A 6000-nucleotide genomic window follows, 5' to 3' on the forward strand; every position below is an offset into this window, starting at 1 on the left:
GTGAGGACTAGGTGCCAGGTACCGACTGTGCGCCGTGGCCGGACTACCAGGTGTAAACTATTGAAAGAAAAAGATTTAATCAAAATTCGTTTTTGTGGATTATAAATACGGTACCCACTTCCTCTGTTATTTCCTCAGACCTTTGAGAAAAAAAAAAAAGAAAAATAAATAGAGTACACGGTTAAGTCAATCCCAGTATTAAAACGTTTTTCGACGTACATTTTTCAACAATCTGTTTCCGTGTCTCAGAAAGATTTGAAAGCCTTGGGTTACCGCATTACACGTTAAAATGATGCAAAAAAGAGATCGCTTATACAGGACATTTCTCTAATTAACACATAGCAATAAACTGGAATTTCTTAAAGAAATTCTGTAACAAAAGTCACTGCTCAGCTAAAGAAAGCTAACTCATCCTATTATAAGGAATTTTTTTATGATACCGATGGAGAACGTCGTGATGTTATGTGGAAAAACATTAATGAAGTTCTTAATCGTAATAGAAGGCCGAAAAGTATAGGTGACCTAAGCCTAAACGATATAACAGTCTCTGTAGCCTATCTGGCATCGCATATTAATAACCACTTTTGTAAATGCAGCATCTAGACCTCACAGCGACAGCGTCTTATTGATATTTCGCCATATAGGTGACAGCATTTTCTTTGAGCCTACAAATAAGCAAGATGTATTTAATATTTTTATGGGACTAAGAATAGCAAGAGCTGTACCATCAATGTCTTTCAAATTAAGCCCATTAAGTTCGTAATGAATATTATTGCACCACACTTGGCATAAGTATTTTACTTACCTTTAAACTCTGGCCTGTTTCCGCAAAATATTAAACTAGCTAAAGTGTCTGTTATTTTTAAGGGAGGTGATAAAATCTTGCTAAACAACTGCAGACCTATATTGGTTCTTCCTAGTTTTTTTTCAAGGGGCTTTAAAAAAAGTTTTTTAAACGTCCTGAGAATTTTTTTTTGCAACATTCTGTACGAACGGATCTCCACTTTGGTTTTGAAAAAGAGAAATCCACGGAGTCGGCTTTATTATTAGAAAAATATTTATAATACAAAATATTGAAAAGCGACCTCTAACGCTTATTGTGTTTCCTGATTTCTGAAAGCCTTTGATTGCCTTAGTCATAAAAACTTTATTCCTAAGCTAAATAATTATGATGTTCGCGGCATACCAAAATATTGTCGATAAACATTCCTTGTTTTTTAACATCGTGCGTGGTGTTCCACAGGGCAGTATACTTGGGCCTCTTTTATTTCATGTTTATACAGATAATATTCCAAATATTGGCAATCAAGCTCAGTTAATAATTTATGCAGCCGACACCAGCCTATTTGTTCCTGACGGCGATGCTGAATGATGCTCATTAGAGGGGCGAATTAAGCCTTAAAATACATTTTTATGCGTTCTGAAGTTAACGCACTAGAAATTAACAAATTAATGTCTAAAGAAATTTTATTTTGTCAAGTGAATAAGGCGTTGCATTTTTTAATCCGCCTCAAAATCGAAATGACGCCAACTGAACTAGTGGAGCACCATCAAACACTAGGGATATATTTTTCTGACCACTTGCTATGGAACTTTCATATTGATTACTTATTTAAACAGCTGTTTCAAGTAGTTGGTGTGATTGCTGGGTGCTGCAACTTTTTACCAGTTAATATTAAGCTTAAAGGTTCTTCTTCTTTGTTTAATTTTCACTTAACCTACTGCCCTTGGGTACGGGTAACTACTACACAATCAAAGTTAAATAACATTCTACTTCTTCAAACGGAACTGTTGCGTTATTTAGCAAATGTTCCGTACGATTCTCATTCAGACCCTTTATTTTCTAGATGCAAATTAATTCGCATCGAAAACGTGTATGAATATCGCCTATTTCATTCCTTTCGTTCCTGGTCTACAGCATTTATATATACAGGGTGTTTTCTTTTTTTTTTTTTTTTAGAGATTAACAGAATCTAAAAAAAAAAAAAATATGAAAGCTAGATTATTGCGGTCTGCGCAGGTGAATTTTACAGCCAGGGGGAGATATATAGGGGGCTAATCCTAACGATCACTCTGCTAATTAGTGAAAATTCGTTAATTAACTTTTTAATTAATGAAATTATGTAAATGGTTCCAATTAGAACCTTGCTAAGCATAGTCCAAAGCCCCTAAATCAGTGATTTTCTGAAAGACTTTGAGCGCGTAAGGAGTGTAGTAGAGCAGTAAAGTTACCACTTGTGGAGCAGGTACAAGGCTAGCGGTTGCTGTAAGGCGCCCGCACAATTTTTCCGTCTCTTATCTAGCCCCAGACTTGTACCTGCTTCACGAGTGGTAACTTTAGTGCACAACTACGCTTCTCACGCGCTCAATGTCTTTCTGAAAACGACTGATTTAGTGGTTTTCCATGACGCTGAGAAAGTTTCTAATTGGTTCTAAGATTCTAATATATATATATATATAATACATAATATGTATATGTATATATCATACATAATATATATTGTGTTCCACTTCCCAAATACCTAGGTACGAGAGCATCATCAACAGTCGTCGTCCAGAAAAATGGCAGGTCCCTCGATACAGCACCAAATTATATTTTACAACCCCTCCATTACAACCTCCAAACAGTTCTAAATAGATTTTCATTTAATGAGGGAGAAAGATATATGTCTCAGTTCAAAAAATGTTTTACGCTCACGTTTGTTCTAGTTTTTCGTGGTTTCATGTTTTTGACGTATTTTATATTTTGTTATTGTATTGATGTTAATAATGTATAATGTATGACGTGATGTTTGCTTCTTTTTTTTATTCTTTCCTCGGAGCTGCTGCCCATGTAACAGGCTCCCGGACCCCGTCGAACACATCAAGCTGCTTTTAGCAGCTTTTTGTCCTGGAGACCGCTCTAGCTCTTTGCCGGCACGTCTCAAGTGTGTTTCCACAGACCTCTGCCCTATCCTCCCCCTCCCCTTTTTTTTTTTTTGTCTGTTCGTATTCTTACGATTTTCGCACCATTACATCATCGCCATTTATACATGCTCATGAGTGTTCAACCTTGTATTGTGCGGCGTCGCAGATCTCTACGGCATGGGCCATCGGCCTTTCTGCGGCGTCGCGGCTGTCCTGAGCCGGAATAAATATTATTATTATTCTGTCTGGAAAATGAAGCCTTGAACTGGTAAAGGTGTTTTAAACGAGCAGAAGAAACACTTATATGATTAGCACGCCAATGCGAAAAACACTGAATAAATCGTCCAGCCCCCCCCCCCCCCCCCCCTTTCCAACTCTTATAGTCCTCCCGCAAGAGACAAACTGACAATTAGTAACGCGAGCGGAAAATGGGGTTTACTTTTAGAGACATTTGCTGCGACCGGCATGGGTCGGAATGCATGTGAGTTCAAGTGTCGTTCCAATAACAAACGAGCCACCACGGCACTGTTACATGTTAGACGTGTGAATGACCATGTTATATTTTATTAATTTTATTTCTTGCAAAGAAAACATTTCTGGCACCTGAGCCGTGTTGGTGATCAATGTGATATGTTGGAAACACCCTCGAAAACCGTAGTCCAGTTGCCGGTTATTTTTATTTTTATTCGCCTTAGCTAGCTAGCGTACTGCGTAGCTTTTCTTTTTGAGATTGTTTCTCAATAGGAAGAAAAACATTATCTATGGTCATATTTCGAAGGCAAGGCCGTTATCTACTTGAGTTGCCATGCTGTACTGAGCTACTTACGCATGGAGATAAGGGAAACGGTCTCTTGTTTACCACAAGATAACAGCAATCACCAACAACTGCTTCTGGCTCTCCAGTCATTTTCTGCAGCTTCTGCTCGTTTTGGGTGCAGCTCTTATTTCTTCCGATTTCGGATTTGAGTTGTGGTAATCTTTGTAGCAATTTCGCTCTACTAATCATCGCCCCCTATCTCCCAGGGAGAGACACAATACAGCGAGAAGACAGCGAATGGGCTTACTGTACGTTCCGGTTGCCCGTCCTCGCGAGCCTACACTCCGGGCCCGCAGGCCCTGGTTGACGCTCGTCGTTCAGAACTCGCAGTCGGAGTCCCTGTCCAAACCTGCGGATCGTCCTTCCCAAGCCAGCGCTGCTTCGGAAGCTGTTCCGGACTATCACAGCCCGAGTCTCGCTGCGGAACCATTCCGGGATCGTCATGACCTAGGCCGGAATGACCAGGGCTCGCCGTTCCCTCCGGTCCTGGTCAGAACCTCGCTGGTGGACCGCTCCAGGGTTCGCCATGGGCCAGACACCAGACGGGCTCCGGCGTTCCTGCCTGGCCCCAGCCTCGCGCAGCACGCTGCGTTCTGCGTCGTCTCGTGTCTCCGGCCGACCGCGTGTCACGTGCCTTCCGCCCGTCGTCCTTCACCCTCGTCTCCCACAGAGTACATACTTTGTTTAGAGTGGTTCGCCAGCTTTCTGGTCCGGACCGACCTAGGAAGATGTCGGTATCGCTCAGACGGCCTGCCGATTGCCAATCCTGTTTTCGATACCTAGCTGTCCACATACGAGAGCAAGTTGGAAACCACTGACTTATTTTACAGTGAGAGATGTTAGTGCACCTTTTCTCTTAAATCTGGCGGCGTTCGTAAGCGAAAACCCACGTGATCATGGCACGCACACCGCCGTATCGCCGTCGTTGGCGTGCAGTCATGTACCACTACCGCGTGACGCACGTTAAAGACCCGAGACTAGCGGTTGCAACGCACTGCCAAAATTGTTCATCTATAGCTGAGAGACAAGTCGCCCGTTAAGGCAGACTAAGTTCAATTTGAATAAACAGACACAACCAATATAATTTACATGCTTACAAGACATATTCTATTTTGATTGACACAAATTTTAATTCAAAACACAAGGGACTCATAGCGCAATATGAATCTGTCGCTTCAATTAGTATATGTCTTTAAAGCTAGACATATTCGCATCCAGTGGTAGGTATCGCAATCGATGTTAATACAAAAAAAAAAAAAAAACATTTGAGTTAATATGATCATGCCATGGCCGAGAGTAGCATCAAGTAAAAGAGATATTGCCCCCCCTCCCCCACTAATGTGGCAAAGACAGTATTAAAACCGAATGTGATTCAGCGCAGAGCTATACTCTCACCGCGGCATCGCATTCTTAGACGCTTAAGTATACACCAAAGAAAGCAGTAAAACGTCACTTGCAAGGTCTGTCCCCATTTGTTTCCGAGCTTTCTTATGCAAGAAAACACCGGCGTCGCGCTTTGTAGAAAAAGAAATAAATTTAACACGTGTCCCAACTATCTCAGCTCGTCGCAGCAAAGTGAACACTCCTGATCTATATATCTCCTTTCTTTCTCTGATTTTATGCTGCTTTCTTTCGCGTTCTTTCTGTCAGGAAGCCTGCAGTTGGCTCTTTTGGCCTCTGCTAGGAGTGTAATGTCGCTCCATGTGTGTCACGCGATGTGACCCGCGGGGAAGGAGTAACTTGAACATACTCGAGCACAGCTCGACTCTGATTGGCTGGCACTCGTGTCCAATCAGCGAAGAGATGAGCGCAACGTCAGCGCTCGCCTGGCAGTCGGTATTTCGTTTTCCGCTTCAGTCGTGCGAACCGGGAATGGTTACCCTTAGCGAAAACTAATACGTTTGAAATATACCACATTCTAATTTGAGTGTATTTGAAATACAATTCATAATTGTAATTACACGAAAAATATACCGAAAATATAAACTTCTTTTTTTGTTACTTAGTACTAAAATATACTTCCAAAAATCATTTTAAAATACCTTTACTTAAACTACATTTGAAGTTCCCTTCATGCGTTTTGAAATATGTAAATACTAAATTAATAGGCACAAAATACCTTTCACATATATTTCTTGAAATATTTATTTAATTCATGCAAAATATACTCCAACCCTAAAAAAAATGGAGCAATCAAGAATACGTGCAGAATACTCTTAAAATACCTGAAAATCGTAAATACTGTTGTGTTATACTCTAAGTACCTTTTGACTGCA

The sequence above is a fragment of the Ixodes scapularis genome, unplaced genomic scaffold (genome assembly GCF_016920785.2).
Source record: "Ixodes scapularis isolate PalLabHiFi unplaced genomic scaffold, ASM1692078v2 PGA_scaffold13__105_contigs__length_92229423, whole genome shotgun sequence".
NCBI lineage: Eukaryota > Metazoa > Arthropoda > Arachnida > Ixodida > Ixodidae > Ixodes > Ixodes scapularis.